The 12905-nt window shown below is 44.7% G+C and overlaps 1 long non-coding RNA gene across 1 annotated transcript; it reads right to left on the bottom strand.

Moving 5' to 3' along the window:
- Positions 1-1017: 1017 nt before the first annotated feature.
- Positions 1018-8727, bottom strand: LOC145538645 (uncharacterized). Its single transcript, XR_014077121.1, has 3 exons — positions 8609-8727; positions 6791-6976; positions 1018-3700 (listed from the first exon to the last, which is right to left on the bottom strand). It is a non-coding gene; the product is annotated as an uncharacterized LOC145538645 (long non-coding RNA).
- Between the last annotated feature and the right edge of the window lie 4178 nt (positions 8728-12905).

Here is a 12905-nt window from a genome sequence, read left to right on the forward strand (position 1 = left end):
CTTTACCACTAAAGCCACATGGGAAGCCCATGAGAAGGTGTAAACATCAAAGTAAAGCAAACTAGGGTGCAAATCTCATCTCCACAGTACCCTAGCAGGTTAGTACATGTCTCTGAGCCTCAACTTCCTCATCTGTAAAATGGGAATCATAAGATCTTCCTTGTAGGATTGTTGGCAATCAAATGAGACAGCATGCAACAGCTGACCACAGAGCAGATACCTCAAAAGAAGGTAACAGCATCCTTTATGTTCCTACCAGTTGAAGCACAGGTGCTGAGGGCCTTCAGAGTTGGGGGAGAGTGTGGCCAGATTTCTGAGGGAAGCAAGGGCTGCCCAGGGGCAAAAGGCCTGGATGGGAAGGCTGGGGGCCATATTCCCTCCCCAGTTTGGCTGAAGATGTTCCCACTTCTGATCTCATCCAAGGAGACCTGCCCTCAGCAGGCTGGCCCACTCACATGCACGGGTTGGCCCTCCAACAATGCACCTGGCCCAGACCCCAGAGAGAGCCCGAGACATTAGCTAGCCACACTGGCATCTAGACCATAAGTGTGTGTGTGTGTGCAATACAATCCAATGGGGTAATAATTAATCATCGTCTTTGGCTGGCAGGTCGTACATCAGTAATACAGAATGGATGATATAATTGCATGGTGTGCCTAATTATAGACTACAGTGAGGATAATAATAGGAGTAATTAACCTGGAAAACACTGAACACAAAGGGGATGTGTGGAGAGCCTGAAGGAGAGGGGCACTGCTGGCCTAAGTCACTAACAGGGAGCCTCTTGGTAGTGGGTTGCAGTGGCTCTCATACAGGGATAACACTCTGCTCACAGTAGGTCCACGGAGAAGCTGTTCTGGCCTCCTGGCTGAAAATACCAGCTGCTCAGGTGTGGAGGCTGTCTCGTAAAGAATCCTGTTGGAAGTGGCAGCAGAACTGGAGACCTGCTGATACATGAGCATCCCTTTCTGTCACCAGCATCTTTCTTGATGCCTCCACCAACGCTAGGGCTTCCCAGGTGGCTCTAGTGGTAAAGAACCCGACTGCCAATGCAGAAGATGTAAGAGACACAGGTTCAATCCCTGGATTTGGAAGATCCCCTGGAGGAGGGCATGACAACCCACTCTAGTATTCTCACCTGGAGAATCACATGGATAGAAGAGCCTGGAGGGCTACAGTCCATAGGGTCACAAAGAGTCGGACACGGCTGAAATGACTTAGCACACACGTACCGCTAAGGCCAGAGACCTGGGGCCGTGCTCCATATCTTGGCGATAAAAGAGCCGGCTGCCTGGTGAATACAGTTAAATCACTGCACGGTCTCCAGAATGAAGCTCTTCCCCATTCCCTCATGGCATGTGCTCTCCCTGGCCCCGGTTGGGTGGCAGGCACTGTCACGGCACCTGCCACCATGACCTGCTCCTGGCTGGTCATACGGGACCCCTTCAAGTGCACAGCTTTCAGTGCGGCCTTCTGGTACCACCACTCTCTTCCAGGGTCTTCGTCACTCTAGTGTCCCCAGCAACAGGCAGCAAAGGGGCCCAGAAGTCCAGAGGTGCCCCATGCTGAGTAGTCACCTGGTTTCCTCTCCTTTGGAGGCCCTCCCGCTAGTCCTCCTTAGCACCCTCCGCAGGAAGCCTCCCTCTGGCCAAAAGGCAGATTTCTCACAGTTGCTCTGAGTACAGCCCGCTGCCCCAGCACACGTCCCAGGCCACTTCCGGTCTGTCGGCCTCTAACATTTCCCTGTTAGAGGCCATGCCCTAAGTGTAGAGACATCTCCTGCATCTTCTGTTTCTCAAAGAGTTTGGGGCACAGCATAGGTTTTCATTAAAACTTTATCAAATGAGTGAATGATTTACAAAATGCCCTTCCTGGATCCCCCACTACATACCAAACTTGGTCACTTTTCATTTAATCCTCGCAACAACCCTCCAAGGTATGTATTATTATACCTCTTCAGGAATTTATTATTAAGCCTTATCTAAGGAACCACAAAGCAGAGAAATTAATTTGTAAGAAACCTAGGTTCAATCCCTGGGTCAGGAAGATCCCTGGAGAAAGAACTGGCAACCCACTCCGGTATCCTTCCCTGGGAAGTCCCATGGTCAGAGGATCCTGGCAGGCTACAGTCCATGGGTTCACAAAGAGTCAGACACAACTGAGTGACTAACACACACACACACAAGGAACCATGAAGCAGAGGAATTCATTTGTTTAAGGTAATATAGCTGGAAAATAGCAAGGCTGGAATTTGAGCTGGGCTCTTCCCATTCGCCTAGCATCTTTTTTCACTGCACCCTGTTGTGGCAAAGATAGTTGGATTGGCCATTTCAGCTTCCACAGACTAGGGATATGGTGTCTGATAACAGCCACATCAGCAACAGATACTACTACACCCAAAACGTGCAAGCCCTGGAGAACATTAAAAAGGTGTTTTCAGGTGGTCTCTTTTCAGCAAGTTCAAACAGCACCCCAGTATGCGTTTGAGTTGAGACAGTGCTAGCTGCTATAACAGAGAGACCCAAGCATCTTAGGGGCTTCACTCTTTTTCTCTTAAAGTCCAGTTGGCAGGTTGGATGGGAACTCTGCACTGCCCAGTCATTTAGGAACTCAGGCTGACACAGGGGCCTCCATCTTCAATGTGGGATCCTGATTGTTCAGGTAGCCAAAGAGAGAAAGGGAGAGATGGGAGGGGGGGGTCACATAGGAGGGTTTGGGGATCTGGGAGCGGAAAGACTTTGCCACAGACCCCCTCTGCCAATGGGGACCCACAGCCTACTGAGCACCAGTGAATGAACACTGGGCTGCTCCTGGGGATACTTGGGCCCCCTCTCCCAGCGTCTCTTGATTTAGAACCTACTGCCAATTGTACTTACTACTATTGACAATGCAACTAAATTAAAGATTATGCCAAGTAATAAACTGTAAGTATAAAAAGGACATTGGTGATTCTACGTAGAGCACATTGAACACTTTTGGGGGGACTTGATGAGACATAGCACTGCAAGTATTGTTAAATAAGATACAGTGAGACTCCTAACAGGGACTGGGGTTGGGGAACAGACTAGGAAGTGGTAGGAAGAATAATCACAAAAATCTAAAATTCTGCACTCATGTTGTTTTGCATGGGGCTTAGAGTTTTTGCTCCATTTTTTTAAAAACCCAAATTAGACTTCTTAGGTGATGTATCATAGATGTGGTTAATGCAAGAAAGATGAAGGGGAACTCCAGTTAGCAGACCCATATTCGAAGACTGGCCTTTGACCCTTCATCGAAGGACGGGCAAATAAGTGCACATTTATATACTTCAAATTAAAATGCCTAAGATGCATATATATCATTTTATTTTCCTTTCTTTTTTTCTTTCTTTTTTTTTCTACACGGTTTCAGCAATCTTTTGGGGGTTTTTTAGGGTGCTTTTTAAAAAAGCTTTTTATTTGGTATTGGAGTATAACTGATTAACAATGTGATAGTTTCAGGTGGACTGAAATGGATACATATACATGTATCCATTCTTCCCCAAACTCCTCTCCCATTCAGGGAGCCACATGACATTGAGCAGAGTTATCTATGCTACACAGTAGGTCCTTGTTGGTTATCCATTTTAATCATAGCAGTGTGTACATGTCCATCCCAAACTCTCTAACTATCCCTTCCCCCATCCTTCCCCCCAACAATCATAAGCTTGCTCTCTAAGTCCCTGAGTCTGTTTCTGCTTCAGCAGTCTTTCTGGATTGACCTGCCAGTGCCTGTCACATGAGCGCATGCTCTGTCCTTGGAAGGACAGGCTCCCATGGGAAAACGTGGACCCAGAGAAGCCCATCCGACCATCCTATCTCCAACATCTGTGATGTCCAGCAATCAGGGAGCCCAGTAATCACGCCCCGAGGCCCAGCCAATGGTGACAACTAAGGGTCCACCTTGGGCCCTCTTGACCCATTACTTTCCTGTAGGAGCCACAAGTTTTCAAAGCATAGCCTCCTTCTCAAACAGTTAATACACTAATCCAAGGCCTTACCCCCGACTTAAGATCAGTGAATGACCTTGGCATACTGCCTGGTGCAGCCTCGGGGGCCTTCCACTCTGCCTGCCGGCTCCAGGCCAGGCCTACGCACAGAAGCACACACACCTGCTCTTCCATTAACTCAGTTGTTCCACAACCTACTAGAATCAGGGCTTACCTGTGAAATGATGAAGACAGTGTCTGCCCACTGTCAAGTAGAGGAGACAGAAGAAAGTTATAAATACAATGTCATCAGGGCTGGAATAGATGATAAGTGAACAGAGAGGAGAGAATAACCCAGATATTGATTGGTTAATGCTAAGCTCACAGTTGTGATCAGTCATGTGTGTGCACTCAGGAACACAAACACACACACTGTTTTTCTGACCTGTAGCAGCTCTCAACAGCCTACAATGTGCTCAAGAGCAGAGAACTCTAATACTCCAAAAGAAAGTAAATTTGAGGGAATTACCTGGTGGTCCAGCAGTTAGGATTCTGAACTTTCACTGGTGAGGGCCTGGGCTCAATCCCTGGTGAGGGAACTAAGATCCCATAAACCACAGAGCATGGCCAAAGAAAAATTTTTAGGTGAACATGAAAACTCCATGGCTGGGTTTGGAAACGCTTCCCTCTGGCACTGCCTACAGTTACTGGGAGGCAGGCAGAGCCGTGTCCTCGAGGCCAAGAAGCAGTCCCTTCCCCCCTCTGGAACACATGCAGAGGAGAGCAGGGAAACTCCAGGAGTTCCAGCCAACACCTCCACACAGCCAGCTCCCCAAAGAACCCCAGTCTGACCAGGGCCCTCCTCTGCGGGATACATGGTAGTGATTCTTTCGTCTGCACGGCTGATGAAGTCTTCATCCCTTAGTTAGTGCAAACAGGGCTTCACGATTTGTTAGCTACTTCATCTCATCTCCCAGCATTTTGAACCCTAATTCCAATCCACTTTTACACACACATACGCTTCCCTGGGGGCTCAGACTTAGAATCTGCCTGCAATGCAGAAGACCTGGATTTGATCCCTGGTTATGAAGATCCCCTGGAAAAGGGAATGGCACCCACTCCAGTATTCTTGCCTGGAGAATCCCATAGACAGAGGAACCTGGTGGGCTACAGTCCATGGGATCACAAAGAGTCAGACAGGACTGAACGACTCTCACTCTCACTTTTCACACATACCTTGACCTGATCCATGCTTCTGTTATACAATTCCCCATGCCAGGTAGTTTTTTGTTTCTTTGTTTTGTATCTTTGATTTGGTCCTGGCAAACTCTTACTCACTCTTGGAGATCCAACTCCAACATCACATCTTTTTTTTAGGTGTGCATTACTTTATTTTTGTAATTTTCATTTTACATTGGGGTAGGGTGGCCTAGTGAAAAAGAATCAGCCTGCCAATGCAGGAGACACAAGAGACGCGGATTCATTCCCTGGGTAGGGAAGATCCCCTGGAGGAGGAAATGGCAACCCACTCCAGTATTCTTGCCTGAAGAATCCCATGGACAGAGGAGCCAGGCAGGCTACAGTCCGTGGAATCACAAAGAAGTCGGACATGACTGAGTACTGAGCACACGCATGCACAGTTTATTAACAATGTTGCTTCATTTCAGGTGTACAGCAAAGTGAATGTGTTATATATACTATATATGTATATATATATATTCTTTTTCAGATTCTTTTCCCATTTAAGTTGTTACGGAGTATTGAGCAGAGTTCCCTGTGCTATACAGTAGGTCCTGGTTGGTTATCTATTTTAAATATAGCAGTGAGTACATGTCAATCCCAAACTCCCAGCCTATTCCTCCATCTCTTCTGGCAGGGCTTCCTGAAGCCCCAGCCCCTCCACGTGCTCCAATCAAATCCAGTGCCTATGCTCCCTTGTTATTCACCATATTATATGAATATCTATTCATATAGTCCTAGAGGACTTGGTCCCTCTCGCCCCCCAGCAACACATAGCCCACCCCCAGCTCATGATCAGGGCTTAATAAATATCAGTCATCTGAGGCAGACAGCCTAAGGTGACCTCCACACCATGTCCTCCACGGCATGAAATCTGCTACACGGAAGGGCAGATTGTAACGAATACCACTGGGGAGCATTCCCTCTGGTTTGAGAGTGAAAGCAAGAGTTTGAGCACCCCCAACAAATGCATCCTGACCGACTGACCTGAATACACTGGTTGCTTGGTAGGCAGAGCTTAGAGAAAAGGATGGGGTCTGGTTACCGCAGCTTGATGGTAAACTCTCACCATGGCCTCTATCCTGTTGGTCTCGTTCCTTGCTTACTCACTTTCAGTCTTGGATTGCTTCCTAAGGGGCAAGAAGCACATGTGCTGTCCAGCTGCCACAACCATTCAGTCCTCTATGCAAGTGTGTCTCATTGTATATTAATAAATCAGCACTCTGGCTTATCAGTAAGAATTTTGTGAGTTGAGCGAGTGGAAATCAATTTGCCTGGGCCTGATGCCCCCTGGAGAAATGAAGACACAGAGCTTCCAACCTCAGAACAGAGGACCAGGGCTACCCACTGTTACCCACAAGGCAGGCTTCCCAGCACTGACCAATTCCCACTTCTGTACTATTCCCATATCACGTACCAACTCTGTGAATAATCTCAGAACTCCTGACTCAAAGTCAACCAATGCATCAATCAAAAAGGGGATTATTCATCATGAAGTGTTTAAAATAAAAGAGGGCCTAGGGATCTTCTAAGAGTTGGACACGACCGAGCGACTTCACTTTCACTTTTCACTTTCATGTATTGAAGAAGGAAATGGCAACCCACTCCAGTGTTCTTGCCTGGAGAATCCCAGGGACGGGGGAGCCTGATGGGCTGTCGTCTATGGGGTCGCACAGAGTCGGACACGACTGAAGTGACTTAGCAGCAGCAGCAGCACGGATCTTCTAGCAAAACCTTAGCATTTCACCACAAAGAAATGTAAGGGGATGCTTGCAATGAATCCCAATCCATCTGAGGAGTGAGAAGAACATAAGAGAAGTCTGCCAATGGCCAACTCATATGGACATATGGCAAAAATGTCACAATGTTGTAAAGTAATTATCTGCCAACTAAAATAAATAAATAAATTTTAAAAAGAAACTGAAAACAAAGAGTATAAGAGAAGTCTATTCATCTGAGGAGCTTATAGAGGAGTGTGAAAGTTATGTGTTATCACAGAACCAAATAGGCACGAGATCAAATTCCAGTTTTGTCACCTACTAGTTAGTTGTATCGGAGAAGGCAATGGCACCCCACTCCAGTACTCTTGCCTGGGAAATCCCATGGATGGAGGAGCCTGGTAGGCTGCAGTCCATGGGGTTGCAAAGAGTCGGACACGACTGAGTGACTTCACTTTCACTTTTCACTTTTCACTTTCATGCACTGGAGAAGGAAATGGCAACCCACTCATGTATTCTTGCCAGGAGAATCCCAGGGACAGGGAAACCTGGTGGGCTGCCATCTATGGGGTAGCACAGAGTCGGACACGACTTATGCGACTTAGCAGTAGCAGCAGCAGTTAGTTGTATGGCCTTGAGTGAGTTAAAAAACATCCTCCAAGCATCTATTTCTTTTTTGGTGGGGTGAGGGGAGGGTGTTTCATGTCTTTATGAATTTTAACTTTGTATTGTGATAAAATACAAAACAGAAAAATGCTCATGTCATGAGAGTACAGTTCACTGAATTTGGAGCATCTGTTTCCTTACCCGTAAAATGAAATGAATAATATCTATTTCCCAGAGCCATAGTTAGTTGAGATATTGTATATTAATTGAGATATCAATTAATAGTTAATTGAGGTGTCATATGCTTCGTATATATAGAAGGTGTTCAATAACAGTTTCTTTACATGAACCAAAGAATAGAATGAGGACATAATTAAGGGCTAAACTGTGATGTGCCCTCTAAGTACTGTTAAAAGTTCGAAAAAGAGGAAACACCCATTTGGGGCTTTATCTAGAGCAAATAATCGATTTACAGAGTGGTTCATACTGGTCCCCTCTGGAGTTATTTCACATCCATTAAAAAACATCCCAAGCTCCCCTGGATCCTGCAATCAGACAAACTGTTCCATAGTTCACCCCCTCTCACCCTGCTATAGATTGAATAGTATCCTCTCAAAATCCATAAGCTGAAGTTCTAAACTCCCAGTATCTCAGAATGTGATCTTATTGGGGAATAAAGTCTTTCCATATAGACTTAAGATGAAGTCATACTGGAGTAATCCAATATTACCAGTGTCCTTTAAAAAGGCAAAAAATTGGACAAAGACACTCACACGGAGAAAACGCCCTGTGAAGGTCAGAGTTATGCTGCCACAGGGTCAGAAATGGCCTGCAGCTGGGAAAGAATGGAAGCTTGGAACGAGTCCCTCCCCAGGGCCTTCAGAGGGAGCATGGCCCTACCAACACCTCGTTCTCAGCCTCCCAGACTCCAAAACTGTGAGGCTAATTTCTGTTGGGTTAAGCCAATCAGGTTTTAGTACTTGGTTATGATAGCACTAAGAAATCGATGCCCAGGTCATGCCTACCGTCACCATCGCCATGGTGCCATAAGGGGCACTAAACTCAAGCCAATGGGGAACCTGAGGGAACTTACACTTACTCTCTCAGCTTAGGACTACAAACTAAGAAAGCTCCCAGCCCTCCAAGAGCTCTGGTCTTCTCTTCCCATCTGCCAGGAGGAGGGTAGAAAACAGCCTGCATTTCAGGTCCACGAATTCTGAAGACAGATGCAAAGGTAGCCATGACAACAGGTAAACAGAATGGCTCAGGTCGCAGAATGGCTCAGGTAGACAGCATCCTCAAGGTCTCCAGTCCTGACTGGTTCTAAAACCCGCTACAACCTCCCTTCCCATGGCTCTCAGGCCTCTGCTTAAGAACAGAGAAGTGTGGGAAGTGTATTAAGTTCAGGGTTCCTTAAAAAGAAAAGCTTTGATCATTGCAAAGTTCTTCCTATAAATAAGCTAAATCCAACTCTTTCTTCCTATAACTTCCATCCCTTAGCCTAATATCTCTGCCCTCTGGGGTCATGTGGAAAAGAAAAGGAAAAATCCAACCCCACATTGTCTTGGCAGTTCTTCCGGCACTTGAGGACATTGACCATGTGCCTCCCCATCCTCTCTTTTCTTTGCAAAACATCTCTGTCTGCTCACCATCTCCTCCCTATAAGACAGGTGCCGTGTGTTCACATATTGTGGGAGTCCATGTGTCCTGATCACTGTTTCTTTCAGTTTAGGGCTTTACAGTTGGGTTTGTCAGGTCATGTGACCCTCCCCCATCTCTTTTTCCAGCCATGATGCTCCTCTGATGAGAGGCTACTACAGGCTGGGCCAGGGGATGGGTGTATCAAGAGGATTAAGACATGGTGTCATCCAGACTGCAAGCTCTTAGCAAGCAGGGTGACCCCGACTATCCACACAGAAAGAACACTTAACTCAAACTGGCAATAAGGCCAAGTTAAAGAGAGAAGAAAATAAAGTACCCTCCAATATTGATGTCAGACTCCCAGAAAGCTCAGTTAAGCATAAGATGATTGTCCCCAAAAGAGGAAGAAAGAGAAATCTGAACTGACCTGAAAACAACCCCTGACCTCATTTGAAGGCTCCTTTATTTTTAATCCAATACCCAGGAACCCTTCTCAGGGTGTAAATTCCCTGAAAAGCCAAATCTTTCCAGGACATGAAACTGTTGGCTGCCCTTTTGAGGGCTGAGAGCAAAGAGCTCCAAAATTTATGCACTACATTAAGCGAGATGCCTGGTATCCAACTAGGTTAAATTGCTTTCTATATTTAAATTGCCTGCTAGCTGGTTAGATGTGGGAGCCACAGCTGTGAAATGGATAGTTCCAGCCAGTAAATAGAAAGGAATAAATCCTAATGGATTAATCTGTTATAATTAGACAATTCTGTATGACTTTGACATGGAGCCCAACTCTTCCAGAAAGAGGAGAAGGGGAGGGGTGACCCTCAGGTGTGGGGAACAGGAGGCAAGAGAAGAGCGAGAAGAGGAAAGGAGTGTCTGAGGAGCAGAGGAAGGCTGTCAACCACAAGCCAGGAACACCTAAGAGTTAAGATGGGTGGACAGAAGGTATGAATAAAGTATCTCTCTCCACAAAAGAAATTCACACCTAAACCAGAGGGTTAAATTATAAGAAAGGAAATATAATTTATTCTTGCACAACACAAGTTTGAACTTCACAGGTCCAATTACACACCAATTTTTTTTTTCCAATAAATATATTGTCTGTCCTAGGTTTCGCAGCCGCCGGCGCTTCCCTGTCCAAGGGTGCTTCCGCATCCGCAGGTTCAACCAACAGCAGATCACGTATCACTATGTTTACACTCCGAGGCTGGTTGAATCTGTAGATACTGGAGGGCTGACTATGGGATTTGAGTATCCATGGAGCTCCGTGTCCCCCTGCCTCCCAAGAGCCAGGAAATCATACTTCGGCACCGTATTTGGCAGTTGGATGCTGCATTTTGCCAGCTTCAAGGTGTGTAGCCTCACATGTACAATACTGTCCTCCTGCATCAAAGCAAATCAAATATCTTCTTATCACCCATCTTCCCAGAGCTATGCAAAACTATAAATCCAAAGTCAGATAAATAATCAGAAATTAAGACAGCAGGAGTAAGACACGAACAGCATGAAAAGATCTAGAAATGGAGGTGACCTGCTTCAGGTATCCTGTGTGAGCAACCCCGGGCCTCTGGGCAGTGTGCCTCAATAAAGGGACCCCATGTGGGACCCCCAGTAGAGGGGATGGGGTCAAAGGTGAGGGGACAAGCTGCATCCAGCGTCTCTCTCCTCTCTTTCACCTCTGTGCCTTGCTTCCATCTTCCCCGGGTGCCAGGAAGGCCACCTTAATCCTGTACAAACAAAGCAATACTCTGTTGGAATAAAACTTGAATAGGGATAGAAGATCAATGAATGGGAAAACAGAATATTGTAAAAGATATTTGTGTTAATTTATAAACTTAGTGCAACTATAATTAAAATTGCAAGGGGATTTATTCCTTTAAGTTTAACTAAGTGTTTCCAGTGGTCATCTGGAAAAATCAACATGCAATAATTTTCCAAGAACATTAGAAAAAGAGGAACTCCCAGTGGCAAGTATTAAAAGAGGGATCAAATGGCATGGAACTGATATAAGGATCAACACATTGTTTACAGAAAGTTCAAGTGTAAGTAAATATACACACATATATGAATTATTTTAAATATTAGACATCACCACTAATCTGTTGGCAAAGGTTAGCATTAACATTTGGTTAATTTATTTAATTTTTTAAAAAAATTTATCATCAAAATTAATTCCAGATGGATGGATTGTGTAACTCATAAATCATAGTGAAATCATAAATAAATAGAAAACAGAAGTAAAAATTTAATTTATCTTAGGGTAGAAAAGACTGTCTAAGCATAAATAGGATTGAGAAAATATTCTATGCACAAAATTAAAGCTTGTGCATGTCAAAATCCCTGTAATAAACAAACAGGCAAATGATATACTGAAATAAAATAAGGATATATTAATAATTAAGCAATCCTTTCTACATTATATAGAGCACTCATATTCACTTTCACTTTTCACTTTCATGCATTGGAGAAGGAAATGGCAACCCACTCTGGTGTTCTTGCCTGGAGAATCCCAGGGACAGAGGAGCCTGGTGGGCTGCCATCTATGGGGTCGCACAGAGTCGGACACGACTGACGCGACTTTGCAGCAGCAGCAGCATATTTAAAAATAAAAACACATCAGTTAAAAATAGGCAAAGGATTTAGATTTTTCCACAAAAATACAAATGGCCATGAAATGTTTTTAATAGTAATATCTAGTGCCATAAATTGATCATGCTCAATTAGTGCTGATAGGGAGTATAAATTGATTAAAACACAAAATAAAGCAAAACACACACACAAATGTTCTGGAAAGAACTTGACAGTATGTATTAATAGCAGGAATCTTACTTCTAGGAATGTGTCCTAAATAATCAGAGATATAGGCAAAGACTTACGAACAGTGTTTATGGCAGTATTACAAGAACCAAAAACTGAAAATAATCCGCAAGACCGCTAGACACTGGTTTTTAAAAAAGCTATAGCGTGTATAGTGTGTGCACAAAGTAGGTGATTACAACCATTCAAGATCAATGGCATCGGAAAAGCCTCAAAATATAATCTTAAATTTTTAAATATCAGAACACAGACCAGAAATGTAATAAGTATGGAGTTTTGTTTTTTAAAAATGTATTTTTACATAGGAAAAAAAGACTGAAAGGAATTCTTTAAAATGTTCTTTATGGTCATCTGAATGGTAGGATTGGGGTTATTTAATTTTTATCTTTATATTGTTCTGTATTTTTCAAATGTTCTATACTGAATGTATTTCCTCTTGATAATTAGAAATTTAAAGCAATCAAGCTTACTTGGAAAAGATTAGTTCTCCAGTGTTCCAGAAAGAGAAAAAGGCAAAAGGTCAGAAAATGGTTCTGAAATCACTCTGATGCTTCCTCCTGCGGCACTAAATGGAGTACCCAGGCTTTAACTGGGACTGACAGCAGGATTATTTATAAGAATGGCCAGCCTGCCACTCACTCACCTGAGAGGAGCCCCTGCTGATCCCCTCCTGCCCTAAATAAATCAGACCTGCAAGCCAAGTCTCACTGCCTGCGCTTATCCATGTAAATTAGCTTGATTTGATGTTCATAATTGCTCTCCTCTACTGCCACATGCATGTGTGCATGCACACACACAGAGACACATACACATACCTGCTGCCTCCTCTGAAGTGGCCGGCACCCACCGAGCTGTCACCATGCCCAGCTTTCCCAGTTCAAGCCCTCAGCCAGGCCCCCTCTCAGGCTCTCCCACACACTCCATCACGGCATTACCGAGTT

The sequence above is a fragment of the Giraffa tippelskirchi genome, chromosome 1, assembly GCF_054371585.1.
Source record: "Giraffa tippelskirchi isolate mGirTip1 chromosome 1, T2T-mGirTip1v1.2.pri, whole genome shotgun sequence".
Taxonomy (NCBI): domain Eukaryota; kingdom Metazoa; phylum Chordata; class Mammalia; order Artiodactyla; family Giraffidae; genus Giraffa; species Giraffa tippelskirchi.